The sequence below is a fragment of the Crocodylus siamensis genome, chromosome 6 (genome assembly GCF_052110815.1).
Source record: "Crocodylus siamensis isolate JL-2025a chromosome 6, ASM5211081v1, whole genome shotgun sequence".
Taxonomy (NCBI): Eukaryota; Metazoa; Chordata; order Crocodylia; family Crocodylidae; genus Crocodylus; species Crocodylus siamensis.
The window spans coordinates 71,882,202-71,899,437 of record NC_143400.1 but is presented as its reverse complement, the minus strand read 5'-3'; the positions used below and the strand labels follow the sequence as shown (position 1 = coordinate 71,899,437).

Below are 17,236 nucleotides of genomic sequence, written 5' to 3'. Positions count from 1 at the left end.
ATGAAGCCTGCCAGCCATCAAGAAGATAGGTACAAGGCTTCTGGGGCCCTGCACCTCTAGCTGCTGACAGGCAAAACTCATGACATGGGTGCTTGTGCAACTGACTGTGTTGGGGCACGGAGGAGGAGAACAACTACTGCAGGCCTGGCTGCTAAGGTACTGTGTTATCAATCAATCAGTCATGATTCACTCAGGGACCAGCTCAATACACAGTACCTAGCTACAAGCAGCTACTAGATAACAAGTTAACAAGTTAATTAGCAAGGATTAACACCTACAAAACCACAGACTAAGGACAGGAAATAATCAATACAGACAATCAACTGCCCCAAGACAGAGACAGTCAGTTGCACAAGCCCCATGTCATGAGTTTTGCCAGTCAGCAGCTAGAGGTGCAGGGCCCCAAAGCCCAGAACCCCTGCATCTATCTCCTTGACAGCTCACAGGTTTCATGGCTGCAGCAGGGGCTATCAGGCCTGCAGCTTTCACGCCTCTGTGCCTTAACACACACAGTGTTACCTGTGTCGCAAGTTTTGCTTGAGGTGCAGGGGTGGTGGTCCCTGGGGAGGCCACGAAGCTGGCCAAGTTTCAAGGAGATAAGTGCAGGGGTTTGGGGGAATCATCTGTAGAAGACTGCTCAGATATCCTAATAGATACACCATTACTTCAGCTAGCATTAGCTCTCTAGAAGTTCTCTCCACATTTGTGACTACAGTGTTGTAGCTGTACCTACAAAGCAAGGCTACCAGGGGAGATGGAAGGTGAAAGGACTGAGGCAAAGGAACTGTGCCCTTCCACATGACTGATTACCTAAAAATAAACTTACTCTAGAAAGGAAGTCACAACCCTGTCTACTCTTTAGCCTGACAACCTCAATGATTTTTGGTCACTTTGTCCCTACTTCTTCAGGTTTTGTTGTGGTAAGCGCCAGCTTAATCTTAAGGTACAGTGAAGTTACTCAAATTCCTAATGTGATAGGTATGAAATTGCTAATGATGCTTTGAATTAATACCAGAAAGTGAATGCCCAACTTAAAATAGAACGTTATTTTTCTAAATACAGTTTATGTACTGAACTGTGTAGCACCCCCCGTGTATGTATGTGTGTGTATACACACACGTGAATTATTGCATTTATGTGCTGTAAACTATGACCTTTATTTTTTCTCAGTGTATTACAAATACAGATCTTCCAGCTTTCTGATATAAAGTCAATACTAATGTACAATTTTCTGTTATCATAATGTAATATACCTGCAGATCTTGCTAATTGGAATATTTTGGGATATAGTAACAGACCATATGTAGACATTTTTTAAATAATTGATCTCAGTGGAAAAGTAATTCTCTTGATAGATAACTGGATTTCATCATGAGCTATACCCTGAATTCTTACAAAAAGTATCAGATAAACAGCTATGTGGACTTACAGAAAATATTCACAACTGGCCCAGTGGGCATTGACTTTAATAAGAATTGCACCTGCTTAGCACCCTGAACTTTGGGTTTGTTTTATATTTCATATACTGATCTAGCAAGCTGCCTTCTTTTCAGAATATAAATTAAAAATTCAGAACTGCCTTGGAGAAGACTAGAAAGAACATTACCAGCTCTGAGATGGCACATATTTCAAAATGAGTTTTGTCAGTTGACTTGCTATTTAAAAAAACAAAACCTTGAAAACAAAAACAACAACAGCAACAGAAACAAGATTTAGGAGATGTCTGTATGCATGTTACAAATGATAAAAGGAAAAGTTTGACACCAGTATAAAAGCCAGTACTCATTATTCACTGAATTCCATTGTGAAATACCATCAATCAAAATCCTCACCTTTTGAATTTAGAGACTTTTTTAATCACCCAGACATACATTAAAAGTTGCACCATAAACCAAATATAGATATAATGGGTTCTTCTCTCCTTGCTAATCACACAAAACTCATTGACACTAATGGGACTTGCATTTGAATATTGATGGCAGAACAGATTCTAAATGTCACTGAAGATGGCAATAAAAGAGCAAACACATACTTATGTTTCTGGTATGTAATCATAGACCTGCAAAAAGAAATATTGCTTCTCTTGCTTAATTACTCAGAAAAACAACTTTATAATATACACGTACTAAGCAAGTAATCCCTCTGGAGCAAAGAGTGTGGAGGCCAGTTTTTTAAACTACTTCAAGTACAGAGAAGTTCTATCTTCATCCTACTTTTCTCTATAGTACTGGATTTGAACATTGGTAACCCAGGAAAGGGTTATTATTACCTTTAAAAACTGAATATATGAAAATTCAAGTTCTGAACACCTCAGTATACTGCAATCCAACTCCTATAGCTTGGGCTTTGACAACAGCCAGGTGCATATGGCATAGATCATTACAATTTTATTGTGACCTTACTTACAAGAGCAAGAGGTCCCAAGCTTACACTATAGTTCTTAAAGCATATGATACAATAGAGGTAAAAATACACAAATTAAAATTGCGTCGAATCTCAAAACCATCTTGGTAGATATGGTTTCAGTTAGCTCTCTAACAAGCATTACATAGTTATAAAAGTCATATTCTGGGTGGGCAGAAAACAAAGAAAACATTATAATGGACAGGAGTACTTGACTTTGCCTTGGATTTATCACAATGCTGTGGTCTTTGCTAACAGTAAGAACATTTCTTTAAAGCAATTCTCATACCATTTTCATTAAAATATATACAAGGCAAAGGAAAACACATATTAAGCCTTTAAAGATAATGACTATTTACAACAAGTTCTTTTTCTACACCAATATATGTGACTCTCTTGATTTTAGTTCTTTTAGGAGAATGATAGTTGTAGCTTTTTTATAGAGTACCTAGGTAGCAATCATACCCTATTCTGGTCATCAAGAGGTGTTAAGGCTCATCCTCGTAATTACAGGAATTTCCTGTGTTATTGCCACCTCAGTATTAAATCCAAAGAAGCAGAACTCAAAAAGCCTATGTAAGCAAATAAAAATAGAGGACAGAGCCTGTATGTTGGCTACTATGCCCTTGCCGAAAGCAAGAAAACATTTATTTCGGTGTCCTCATCATTTCAGTCAATTCTGAACAGTAAATTAAGGACTGCCCATCCTTCAATTCAACGGACTTTTCTTTTCTGGAAAGCTAAACGCTTACGGTAGTCACCCATACTTGCAATCTCATAGGTCAATGCTGCTTCAGGAATTCTCTAACATGAAGTACTCATTTAGCAAACATGATTTCCAATCTTCTCTAGATCAAGTTAATTTTTTTAAGTATCTAAGTCCTGTGGGTCTACAGTGCATAGAAGTGCACAGTACTTGGATCTATGGGTCTACAATGCACTAGAAGCATTAATGCAGACTCCTATTGGTAAACCAATAATTTAATCCAATCTAAATTCCAAAGCCTGAAAAGATCTCCTATGAAGAATTCTTGAAGGATAGGTTCCTGGTGAATAACACGATGTGCATGCATGCAAGACCTTCCCTGCAATTTGAGTGTTCATGAAAGGAATGCAAAATGAACAACCCAGCAGCCTAACACTGCCAAGTTACCCAGGGAATATATGACAAAAACAGAAGTAGTGCAAGCTGACTTGGAATGTCTGTCAATGTTGTTATCCTTGTTTTGCAGGGGCCAAATATTGGGGGGGGGGAGGGGGGGGAATTCAGCCTCCTTGATTACTCAACTTTAGGCCTCTCTACTGCAAGAAGAATAAAAGATAGGTTGAGGCTTACTGCTAAACCTCAGTGGGCGCATCTATATGTGTATACACTATATGTCAATACACTTTTATTAATGGGCATTGAATTTAGTACTACTAATATGAGGCACTGAATAAATGTACATTACGCTGATGTAATGTGCAGTACCGAAAACGTACATTTTTAAAGTGATGCTCAATATGGAGTAACCTATTTTACTGTACATTAGCATAATTGCATAGTTTTTTACGTGATGCTTTAATGCTCAGTAAAACAGGCGACTGTGCATTAAAGCACACATGTAGACACACCCAGTAATGACAAAGTATATTGTAAATTTTTCCTTGATAATTTCCATAGCTAGAAAGCCACTAACAGTCCTGGACACTCTCAAATGCTGAAAAGCAAAATGATGAGGGGAACATTTAGGTTAAACTTTTAGAGCATCTGTAATTTACATAAGAATAGGGGCACAAACTAAATAAAATATTTGCACAAAACTAAAACCAAATTAAACCTGAATTATTTTAAAAAGTTGAAACAACTTATATCTATATATATAGATGGACAGAGGAGTGTATTTGTGTGTATGTATGTACACACACATCCCCATACACACACACACACTTTACTGTACAAACTTCAGCTGAAATTTGCGCAGTAAACTCTGTGTGTGTATGTATATTTGTCATATACACAAATGTAGCATACATCACACACACACACACACAATTTACTGTAAAAACTTCAGCTGGAAATGGGAAGGAATAGCATTACAGATCGCCCAGAATTATGACACACTGAGAATGGTCCAATGAAATTTCCACATAGTGGTTTGGATAAATTCTGAACCCTCTCAATAGTGCATCTGCATCTCCCTAAGGAGAAAAGAGATAAGCATACTTCAGATATGAATGATGCTCTTCTAAATCTTTCTGAGCTCTCTCTCACATCATTTGTCTGCACTGTGTAAAGTAAAGGAATGGTAACCTCCTTTATGAAGTTACCTAATAACTTACCGAATTTCTGTTCAAACCTTTTGCTGAGAAGTGGATTCTGCAAGATCCCCTAAACTTTACTGACATGAGTTTGCACAGAAGTAATTTGTAGCATTGTTTGTAGATTGTAGTGGCTCAGCAAAGAACTATTTGGCCTTGATTAAGGGGAGCAATTGAATATGGTTATTCTAAATATTGATTACAATTATTTCTGCAATTATAGGATACACAGTTCAGAGGCTTTCTACTGAGCTACATACTGGAGAAGCTAGGACTTCATTTTTCTGGTGAACCAAACATTGCCCCCTATATCTTTACTTTGGGTAGGGTGATAATATTTAATGTATACTAGTCATAAGTGTATTTACTTATAACAACATATTAATATTTTCTATATGATAGGATGGGGAAATCAGAAGAAGTTTACCCCACAGGGTATGGCCTACAGAAGGTTCTAAATTACAGTCTTTCTAGTATGTGGGGGAGAGCTTTCAAGAGGAGTCTTTATGAACACTGCCCACTCATAGAATAGCTGAGCTCTACCGCTCTTTTGAAGTTCTGTATGAAGAGGATTTGGGAAAATGCGAAGAAAAGGCAGGGATTCTCTCACTACTGTTCACTCAGGTGGGACCACTGAACACAATTAACTACAGCATTCAGGCTGATATTGCAGAGACAAACTTTTGGACTGCCCTATGCCTTGCCTTTGGATTAGGAGTCCCCAGTATTTCTGACATAATACCCTTGTCTTCCCTGCAACATACCTGGCTCTTGACACAAGCCATCAGTTTGAACTCAATTGTTCTTGACCCTTCTTTGTCAGGTAGATTAAGTCAATCTAATGACAACTTTAATGGAAAATTAAACAAATCAGTTTATAATCTGACCCTGTGTAGGTTCCATTTACTCTGGAATAGGAGTAGACACATGAAACAGGTCTTGTGAAGAAACTGAGATGCAGCAAATCCCCTGCCTTTTATGAGTTGTTTATCTCTCCATACCCTGAGATCTCCTTTGGAAAAAGGCATTGTTTTGTTTTCTGTTTTTCTGTCTGCAAAATGCTTAACTTGTTGCAGTTTCTACCATAAAAAATATCACAAAAACATTTACTTTAGGTGTCATTTGGCTTGAGTATACAGATTTTTTTATTAATTCACAGTAGACATACTATACGAACGTACATGTTTTCTTTATAATTTTTTCAAATCTATGAAAAAAATTCTTAGAAGGGTTTAGTCATTTTCTTTTCAATGATTAACCTATTTTTAAAAATGAATTCTATAGCAAATACGATTTAACTGGACAAAGTTTGGTTTCATTTTATAGTGTTGTTTTATGAGTAGAGACAAATATGACATCTATCCAATTTCTGAAATTAAAAGACACAAATTTCACCCGTCATAGAAATGAAACTGCTTAGTTTATACAATGGGTTAGAGTGTTTCAGAAAGACACTTATAGTTACATTACATTACATTGAGAAACAATGTTCTCACTTGTAATTTGAATTCAGGGAGCACGCTGATCCTTTTTAAGTTTGTCACTGATTTCAGCAAGAGCAAAAAGTTAATTTCTCAATTTATAGTTTCACACACACACACACGCATGCACGTACACGCACGCACCGTTATCTACAGAGGAGTATAGCTGTATCATACTAAGCTAACCTAGGACTGGACATTTCTACCAACACAAGGTAGAAAATACAAAGAAATCCCATTATAAAAAAATTAGGCATAACCAGCTCGTTAAAGACGTTTTCTTCCTAGTCTCCATAAAGTAAAAGTTGCCTACATCCTCCACCCACAAAGGCTTTTGTCCCATCTAAAATAGATCAAATCTATGTATCGCATGTAACTGTGTATGTCCTCATTACCCACAGAAATGTACAATCCTTTTCTGAGTCAATTTAGACTCTTGGTTTCATTTACACCCTACCAAAAGTTCCATGGGCTAATTATGTATTGTGTAACAGTGTTTTCCTCTCATCAGTTTTAAGAGTGTTTTTAATTTTACTGAGTATCCTGGACTTCTGTTACTAGTCAAGATAAACTCAATTTGCCTACTCTATATCAACAATTCCATTATTTTGTATACCCCTATTAAATGATGGATAAAAAATAATGTATCTAAAGAAAACGTTTGTGTGGTCAAAGGTCCAAGTAAGTCCAGCAACCAGCTGGACTAGCATGACTGAAGCACATCAGTTGCTTTACCAGTGGTACACAAGGAAGTGATAAATGCAGTGATATGTGGCTTTGCCTCTCCTGCCCAAAGTATTCATAGGTGTTAGGGGCTGGAAGGGACCTTACGAGATCATCAGGTCTAGTCCCTCTCCGCTTGAGAAGATCATATTGACAGTTAGGTCATATGGAAGAAGCCTTCAGCACAAATATGGCATAAAGATCGAAGATGTACCTCTGCAATTCTTGCAAGATACCTTAAATACTTTGCCATGACAGCCATAAAGAGCTATCCATAGAGTGCACCTATACGTCACCCTATGGCAATGTAGCAACTCACTACATTGCCATACCACGTGCTACAGTGAAGTAGCGATCGCATGTGTCTACACGTGATCTCCAGCTACATCACTGCAGCAGTGCACTGCCCAGGTATAGTGCACCGCTACGGCAATGCAGTGGCAAAATCTACCTGTGAACTACACACACGGTGCAGTAGCCACCTGTACTGCTCTGTGCTTAATATTTCCAAAAGGAAGTACGGGACTGTAGCAAGTTGCCATAAGAGGGTGTATCGATGCACCCATAGTGTATTATCATATAGCTTAATATTGATTTTTTAAAATTGTGTATACTAAAAAGGTTTTAATTCAAAGCCTTTTCCCAAGAACCTCCCAGTTGTTTTTTTTCCCCAGAGTGGTTACAGGTAATCTAGAACCTCATGAAGTGCTCCAAATTATTTACTGTAATGAGCATCTGCCAACATAGACTTTTACATTGCCATGTTGCCCATTCACTTGGATTTACTCGTAAGTCATCCCAAAGTTCTTCTGTTGTCGCTACTCAAAATTGTTCTGTCATCAGCAGTATTTTTTCTTTACTTTTTCCTATCTTTTCAAGACCATACATTTATAGAGAAATAATCCTGGCACTTGACCTTAAAACTACCAACTCTTTATTTTTTTCTACATTAAAAACTGAACATTTCGTTTAATTATTTGCTTTCTCGCTTCTTAATTTGTTTGTTGCTGGGTTTTTTTGGTCTCCTAACTGGCCTCTAATCTAGGACAGTGCTTTACCTCCCATGCAATGATGGAATAATTTCTGTATTAGCCCCTTAAAAGATGTCAGAGTTTATTTAACTGAAAATCATGATCATGTCAACTAATACTTCTTCATCCACTGTGTGGGCAACCTACTCAGTACTAGCACAAAGATAGCTATTAGGCTAAAAATAACTTAGATAAGTCTAAGGGTTTTTTGTTATTTTTAACCATGCTAATTAGTTAATTTTCAAAAGAATGTCAGAATCTTATGAATGCATACATATACATGCACATTATATGTCTGTACTATGTTACATAGGACCAAGACATGTAAATAATATGATATATACCATGTACACATGCATTATAAATATGCATACATATTTTTGCATTTGTATAGTAGTGTGAATATATAATGCATATTTCTATGTATCCCCCCCAAACAAATACACACCTGTTACAGAACTTTTTAGTGGCACCTATCTTTTAATTCTGACACAGCAAGCCCAAATATGTAAATGTTGAACTCGCTATTTAAAAAGCACCTTTATTTCCTGTCAGATTTGACAGGTCTAGGGAATGAGTTAGTTACATGACATCAGCTCTGCCCAAATGAAGATAAATTACTTGAGAGGCACCAAAAAACAACTGAATCATGTGTTAGGCTGCTACTGTGACAGAGTCTCGAATCAAAATATTTCCTCCTGACGGACTGCCACCCTTGACAAATTCCAGCCCATTAAAGGAAAACAAGCCTTATTTCCTGCTTTGAATGAAAATCAAATTCAAAACAGGGGGCTTTGTTGTTTGCGTTTCTTCCACATTGAAGGAAAAGCAATATGCAAATCAAACTTTAGCTGCTTCAGGACATGCCCTCCCTTTCCTACAGTTTGAGTGACGCACTGCAAAACGGAGGAAAAAATAAAAAAGCGCCTCTTCTGCGGGGTGTCCTCCACCCTGCAAACTTGGCAAAGACAGACTGTACTGAAATACAGCACTCTCCATATAAGGGAACACGGCTAAACATGTCATGCGTAATTTATGTGCAGTAGGCAGAGAATTAACCTCTCAGTGAACAGATCTGGCCCATCGGAAAGCCAGGCGCCCTGGCAGACGAAGGAGAAATAACCAGTTTCTCTCCCAAGAAAGCGTCGCGCGCCGGCCGCCCTGCGCTGCTGCATCCCCTTCACCCAAAGGTCGCGAAGTGATAACAGTGTCTAGACACCTGTTTCTTTCTCCCCGGCCCCTCTCCTGCCGGCTCTCGCACGCTTTGTCTCCCGGCCGGCCGAGGGCTGCGAGCCTGCGCCGCCCTGCAGAGCCGCGGCAGGAAGAGCCTGCTCGCCCCACAACTGCAGCTGCGACCTTCTGCTTTCTTCTCTGCCTGAGATGGTGCGAGATATGAAACCAGAACCTGCGGTAACCCAGCCCCTGCCACACAAACTTAAAGCCAGTGAAAGCCCAATCTCACTTCCTCATTCAGCCATCTACATGTTGCAAAGAAAGAAAGAAAAGGGGGGGAAGGGAGGGGGGGCAAGGACCGTATGAAAAATATTGTGAAAACGGAAACTTACCTCTCACATTTTTTTTTCAGAGACAACCAGACTGTGGACAGATTGCCCAAGGCATTGTGGGATTCATTATGACTAGATGACAAAGATTGAGAATGGAGCGTGCCAGTCCCTTGTCACAGAGGCATGCTGACAGCCACCGCTCCGTCCCTGCAGTGCGAAGACTGCTGCGCGGGGCCGGGCGGACTCTTATCTCCCCGGCTGGTTTCCGCCGCTGCCTGCGCTGCCCCTCCCCCGCCAGCAAACCCCACCAGGAAGCTTTGCTGGGCGGACTTGCCGAGCCGGGAGAGTGCGAAGGGAAAAACAAAGCTCGTCGTGCTACTGCAGCATTTTCCCTTGGTGAAACACGAGGTACAGACCTGCCCCCCGCCCAAACAAAATAGATCAAGAGGCTGAGCAGCACTGGGCTGAGTTGGAAGGCACAGAGAAATGAAGAGGAAAGAGGAGTCTGAATAAAAATATCCCCTCGCAGCTAGTGGTGGTATATTCCAGCTTACATGTAAAACATTATAACCTCTGAACCGTAGTGTAAATGTGACACGCGCACGCTGCTGTTTCCATGGGCTGTCTGCTTTGATAATGAGCAAATGCACATTTTAAAAGCTTGTCCAAGGGACAGCCAAGAGCAGACTGCAAGGTTAGGCTGAAGGTTAAATGCACAATATACTCAAGCGCTCAGATTTTACCCTTGCTTACAGTACTGCTGCTTAACATTCCCGGGACAGTGTATGCATCTGATTAGCGAAGCACAGTCTGCACAAGACAATCTTTCTGCTGCAGCCAACACGCTGCCCACGGCCGCTCTCCATTACCTGGTGCATGAGCAAGTACAGAAGAATTCCACACAAATACCAGAAATACTGCTGACCTTTCTAATCCTGGCAACAAATGTAAAACTAAACTGAAGATCATGTGGGTTACCTTTCACTGTCTTCCTCAAGGCCTCAAAGTTTTCTTATTTAAATAATCATGCTGGACCCAGTGATCTCATGAGATCCCTTCCAGCCCTAAACTTCTGTGTATCTCTGAAGTTCATGACACACACTATAATTTATCCTGGGTTCCATGATCCAAACCTTTAATAATTTTGGTGGAAATTGTGCAAGGCCCAAGCCTTGCATAAAGTGACCGAAGGCCTTGCAGAAAGTGACCAAATTACAAAAGTAATAAGATTTGTTTTGGCCTGGTGTTTTTAAGAAGGCTAGCAATACCTTTTTTAAGTCCATTTTGCTCACGTGGGCATTAAATATTTGTAGAGTCTGAAAACTTGGACAATACTCTTTATTATAAAAAAGACAAAGTGGGTTTTTCTTACCACTTTTTGTGAAGCAGGGGAAATGATCACACCACTCAGTAACAAGGACTCAAGAATGGAGAATGTGAGGATGTTTTGCTTTGTTTTATATTTGAGGAGTGGGGAGGAGAGTATCACTTTGTTTTGTTTGCTGTGTGAATAAAGAACACTATATCCTTCTTGTTTGCTGGATCTGTTCATGTAGGGCCTAAAAAGCCCTCATGTGTCACCTGAGAATGGGAAGAACACATGGGTAGAGCTGATCTGGGTATCTGCATAGGATGGGATATAAATCTAAACAATAAACAAACATAGATAACATTCAGATAAAGGACAAGCTCACTGGTAATCTGGTTATGATACTTAGCACTAAGTCTATTTGCACGTTTCATTAGGCTGAACCTACATTTCAAAAGGAGTGTGATGGTGCTACTACACTGGGCCTTGAGTAAAAGGCAAGCTGAGTGAATAGTATAAGCACTGATCTAATATTTTATTTTAAATAGTGCTTGAAATAAAGATAATATCTTGTTGAATTAATATCCTCAGTGGCACAGGTTTTTGTGAATTAGTATTATCATTTGGCAGGTGATAATACTCAATTAGTATTGTCAATTGATTATTGTCAGTTGACAATTAGTATTGTCACTTGGTGGGTAACAAAACTAAAGGTAAAGAGACTAAAGCCTTGATTTACAAGCAGATTAAGTGACTGATTCCTGTTCTTGTGAAGAACCCAGATGACTTAATGGGTAACAGGACTTTCACAAGGATATAGAGTTTCACCTCAAAAGATTAGGACTTTGGCTACTGTAGAATTAGTTATATATGCCGAGATTTCACAAAGGTATAGAGAAGCGCCATGGGAGTGTTCCTACAAACTTCAACAGGGACGGGTTTTTGTATATATATATATATACAAAATATATATTGTATATATGACAAATGTGTGTAAGATACCAACTCAATTTTCAAACATGGATGACTGCAAAAGAACCCTCTTTGAAGGACTGGATTCCCATGTAGGACATTTTTTTATCATTAAATGCATTTATACGCACCCACCATCACAACACACAATATACAACACAGTACTCAGTTGCTCATATCTGTAAGTTCATCGTGATTCTTCAACAACAAAAATTACTTCTTCTCTACTACTCACTACTTTTATGTCCAAGCGGAAGACGGTGGCTCATTCTAAAGTACAGAGCCAGAGCCAGTGGATACTGTAGTGTCAATTGGAGCACTGAAATGTGAAACTAATGGCACTTATACATGTGCTCCAGGGAGGGGGCCTTTTGGAGTGGCTTTTGGAGCCACTCTGATTAAAATGCTCACAGTGTCTTATGTATTCAGCATCCTGAATTTCAAAATGGTGGTGGAGATGCTTTAACAAGAAAGCTTTAATTAAAGCACCTCCACCACCTTTTGAAATGTGGGGATGCCGAATACTTGAGACACTGAAGCAGGCTAGAGCATTCTCATTAGAATACTCCAGTAAATTCAGTTAATCAAATCTGCTCTGATTAATTTTAATCAGAACACATCGGAGCACGTGTAAAAGTGCCCTAAGTGTCCAAGTCAGAAAATTAGGCTAGAAAGTTATTGAAAAATTAACAATGTCTAGAAAAATGAGTGTACCACCTAATATTAACTACAGTAGAGAAACATAATTTAAAGATATGCCATGTCAAATTTCCACAGCAGATTTCAGGAAGAAGAAAAATTGTTTCTGGAAGAAGAAAAATTCAGCTGAAATTACGTGATTCACAGTGATCTGGTCATCCATTATATACTATTGGCCTGTCATCCATTATATATTATTGGCCCATTATATACTAGAGGCCCATTTACCTTCCTAGGGAAAATCCTAGAAAAGTTCATCAAGGAGTCTATCAGCAATAAGCTTGCAGAAGGTAAGATTCTGAATGATAGCCAGCATGGCTTTGTCACAGGCCAGTCTTCATCACAGGCAGGTCTTGCCTTACCAACCTTAATTCCTTCTATGACCAGGTAACTTGCCACCTGGACACAAAAAAGCAGGTTGACATTGTATACCTAGACTTCCAAAAGGCCTTTGGACATACTATTCTACAATGTCCTCAAGAGAAAATCGGAGGATTGTGCGCTTAACTCCGAAATAGTCAGGTGGGTAAGAAACTGGTTGCAGGATAGGATCCAGACTGTCATAGTGAATGGATCTGTGTTGTCCTGGTGAGAAGTGGGCAGCAGTGTCCCACAGGGGTCAGTGCTTGGTCCAGTACTTTTCAACATCTTTATTAATGATTTGTATGTGGGGGTGAAGAGCTCACTGGCCAATTTTGCAGAAGACACCAAGTTATGGGAGAGTGTGGTCACACTTGAAGATAGGCTACAGATACAGGCGGACCTAGGCAGGTTAGCAAGTTGGGTGGATCGGAATCTGATGAAGTTCAATGTCAAGAAATGTAAAGTGCTCCACCTCGGGACAAGCAACCCCCAACATACCTACAGGCTTGGTGGCACCAAACTGATTAGCACCATGAAAGGAAGGGACCTAGGGATAATAATAGGCTACAGGATGAATATGAGCCAGCAGTGCGATGCTGTAGCCAGTAGGGCAAATAATACTCTGGAATGGATTAATGGACGCATCTCCATCAAAACCAGGGAGGTGATTCTTTCACTCTACTCGGCACTGGGGAAACCACAGCTGGAGTATTGTGTCTAGTTCTGGACACCACACTTTAACAAGGACATGGACAAGCTCAAGAGAGTCCAAAGAAGATCCACCCGTATGATCAGAGTCTTACACAGCAAGCCATACAAGGAAAGGCTGAGGGACCTGAGACTCTGCAGCCTGAAGAAAAGAAGGCTCAGAGGAGACCTGGTAGCAGCTTACCACTACACTAGGGGAGTACATCAAGGGCTCGGTGAGCAACTGTTCACCAGGACACCCGAGGGGAAAACTAAGAGTAATGGCCACAAACTCCTGAAAGTTCAGGATCAACATTAGGAAAAACTTCTTCACAGTCATGGTGTCAAGACTGTGTAATAAGCTCCCTCCGGAGGTGGTGCAATCACCTACCTTGGAAATCTTCAAGAGGAAACTGGACAGTCACCTTGCTGGGGTCACCTGGCCCCCAGTTATCTTTCCTGCTTGATGCAGGGTGTTGGACCCAATGATCTTCCAAGGTCCCTTCCAACCTTACAATCTATGAATCTATAATTCACCCGTCACCCTAGCATATAGGATAGGGGCATGCAATTATTTTGGGCGGAGGGCAAGCCACTGAGGGCCAGATGACAGGCAGCCAGGGGCAGATAAATATTAATTTTCTAAATTTTTTAGGAGCCCTGTGGGCCAGATAGAATGGCCTGGGTGGCTGCATCCAGCCCCCAGGCCGCATTTTCCCACCCCTGATATAGGACCTAGGAACAAAGCTAGAATTTAATGAGGTTTTACCCCCTTTTCTTGATCTGCATTACTCTGTTAGAATCTGCATCCAACCTGAATCTACCTCTACAAGATACTAATTGTACTTCTAATTAACTTCTTATTATTTTTCTGTCACATTTATAGCTGACTTCTATGCCTCAGGTAAGTTGTGTTCTTAAGGTCCTTACTTAAAGTAAGTAACTGTTTAAGTAAAGCAATGGCAAAATTCTTAAACTTTATCACTGCTCCTAAGGCACAAGGCATGTTCCAGATAAATTAAACCTAAACAGCAAAAAAGACATACAAGACCAGAACTATATGCATTTCTTCCTGATGACATTTTGTTAGCTATTTGTTTCAAAATATTGCATTGTATAAAACAACTGTTTATTGTTTGAGACTGAGTAATTTAAAATAGGTACACAAATATATTTTTAAAACATTACTTTAAATAATCCTTTTCCCCCAAAACTTTCAAATTTAATTTCTGTTTGTACCCATGGGGAACAATTTAGAAAATTATTACCTTATGGCCACTACAGTAACATTTTCTCTACAGTCTTTGTTTTTAAAATAAATGCTAGGCCAATTAGTCAAAGACAAAGAAATCTATTCTTTGACTTCTGTGTAGGGAAGTAGTTCCCTTCTGCTAAACACAGTTATAAAGTTTAGTCCTGATTTCACAAGCTTGTGAGCTACTTTTCTTGCATTTTGCAGGACTGAGCACAGAACTCCCCCAACCCCTCTGGAAAACCTCATAAAATACAGATGAATAGAGAAAGTAGCAACATTTTTAAAACTGCTGTTTATCCTGTTTAGAGATTTTAAATCTTTTAAATTGTGCAGTTTAAAAAAATTCATAGTTTCATAGTTTAATCACTGTAGTGCTTTTCTGAATCGGTTTTCCTAATTAAAGATGTCAAAATAAAATGAAAATCCACTAAGAAAAGGTTTACTTCTAAACCAACCCCACTCTATTGCCCTTTAACACACTAACAATTGTGCCATCAGAAGACAGACCATGTAAAAAGTGGGATAGGGTCCAGGTGGCTGTATCAGTTTTTCAATGATGAGGAGAAAATTTCCTACTGGAGGATCTATCCCTAGAAAAGACCGGTCTCCTTAGTAACCACAGCGAAGTGCAACAATGGACCTCTTTAAAAAAGCAGGTAGAGTTGAAGTGCAGATACCAGAAGATCCTCATGTAGTCAAGCTGCACACAGTAAGTAAGGAAGTTAAAAATAAAGGGTTTTTTTTCTGATTAGCATTCCACCTCAGGCCTCATCTAATTTAATATGAATTCCATGGCAAAGCTACCAATAAGCAGAACCATTCCCTCATGGTTTTTCAATTTCTTTTATTTCAAAAACAGTTAAATATGTTCTTAAGTATTTGGTAACAATCAAGTCATAATTTACAATGCTACACATATTTAAAATATAAAGACTTTAATTATATGAGAACATGAAAATCTGTAAAACTCTGTCTATTCATTACAATTTTTTGGAGGAGATTATTGTCCATTTATCAAACAAATACAAACTGTTCCGAATAAAAATGCAAGCAGACACACACATATACATAGGTACAGTGTGCTACTATATTAGAAGGTATTTGCAGCAACTCAAGTACCTCACTGTGGGAAAGGAAATGCTTTGTAAGTAAAGTTATTGTATATAATTGTTTGAGGAAGCTTTTTGGATTTGAAAAATGGAGAAAATTGAAGTTCTTAAACTTTATTTTTAAAGAAATGATCATGAAAAATAAAAAGAACCTCTGTGAATGATGCAAAAAAACTGCGCACTTTGAAATAACTAACGTCTTGTATTTGAATGTAGAAGGTGCTACTCTAAGACTGTACCAACATGTATTATTGTTAGAACCTTGGACAGAGTAAGATATGCCCTAAGTATGATTTTTTTAGCTAGGTTGGTTGAAGTCATTATTAGTTCCTGACATCATTTCAGTCATGGGTGGCCTGATCCTTACGTCTGGCTAACTGTTCAGGTTATTCCTTTAGTCCAATACAGGTGCTTTAACATACAGGGAGTACCATGTTCTTTTCCTTCTATTTCTGAAAGCCTGTTGTCTACTGTCCTACCCATCCCATCTTCCACTAGCCCCACTTACCTCATATATACAGGTACAAATTTGACAGAGTGACTTCAGAATGACTTTGCCACTTGTATCTTGTGATCCTTGAGTATTTTATTATGCATTTTTGATCAGCGTTCTCCTCCTACTATTTTGACTTTTAACAAGATACTAGATTCATTTGACTTGAAGCAACTGGTTACCACAGCAACACACTCAGCTGGATACTGTCACAACTAGTGGTGCCCTGTTGTTTTCTTTTCACAAAGCAGTCTTCCATTTTCAGGCCATAATTTGATTTAATCTATAACTCCTTTTTCGAGACTGCAGCTCCAGTGCCAATTTCTTTAAATCGAAATGACAATATTATTCATATTGTTACTGTTTTACTTAATGAAAAGAAAATTGCTCTGTGTCCAGAGCTCTCCCCACTGAATACCAAGGAACAAATCGTAAGAAAAATAAAGATTAGAGACAACAACAACGTACTTAAAGGAAACAGTCAACATATTAAGCCATGAAAGCCTAGAGCTTTTTTTGATTTACACATTTCTATTGATATCAGTGCAGTTCTTCTCATTTAGAATTGTTTTTTCCAAAATATACTGGACAAGATGGTTCTTATGAATTGTCAGACTTCCCTTCCTCTTCTCAACCTTACCTTTATTTTGAATGGCACTGCTTTTTTTTTTAATTCTGAATGGGATTGATTATAATCCAGATCCAACTCTCTCAAACATACTTCATATAAACTTATATACTGACATGAAAATTAGTTTATGCTCCCTCAGCTACAATTGAATGCTACTTGGATTTATTTGCATATTCTTAACTTTTGGGGATTTTCTGAAACTTCATATAATAGCTTAAAACAACCTCTTCCAAGTCCTTTTGTTTAGTTCCACTATGTAAACCAAATGAGCTTG

At 38.9% G+C, this 17,236-nt stretch overlaps 1 protein-coding gene and 1 long non-coding RNA gene across 11 annotated transcripts in view; one reads left to right on the top strand and one right to left on the bottom strand.

Moving 5' to 3' along the window:
• The window catches only part of MBNL1 (muscleblind like splicing regulator 1), a 191,961-nt gene extending 182,317 nt beyond the window's left edge, over window positions 1-9,644 (bottom strand). For 9 of the 10 annotated variants that reach the window (XM_090055232.1, XM_090055234.1, XM_090055235.1 and 6 more), the window contains exon 1: window positions 9,505-9,642. The gene's annotated coding sequence lies outside the window, so the exon portion shown is untranslated. Of the gene's footprint in view, window positions 1-9,504 lie in introns of all 10 variants that reach the window. The other variant, XM_090055243.1, reaches the window with a different exon arrangement.
• LOC149862994 (uncharacterized) lies at window positions 9,007-10,974 on the top strand. The gene is made up of 2 exons (XR_016443272.1): window positions 9,007-9,129; window positions 9,525-10,974. It is a non-coding gene; the product is annotated as an uncharacterized LOC149862994 (long non-coding RNA).
• Window positions 10,975-17,236: the final 6,262 nt, after the last annotated feature.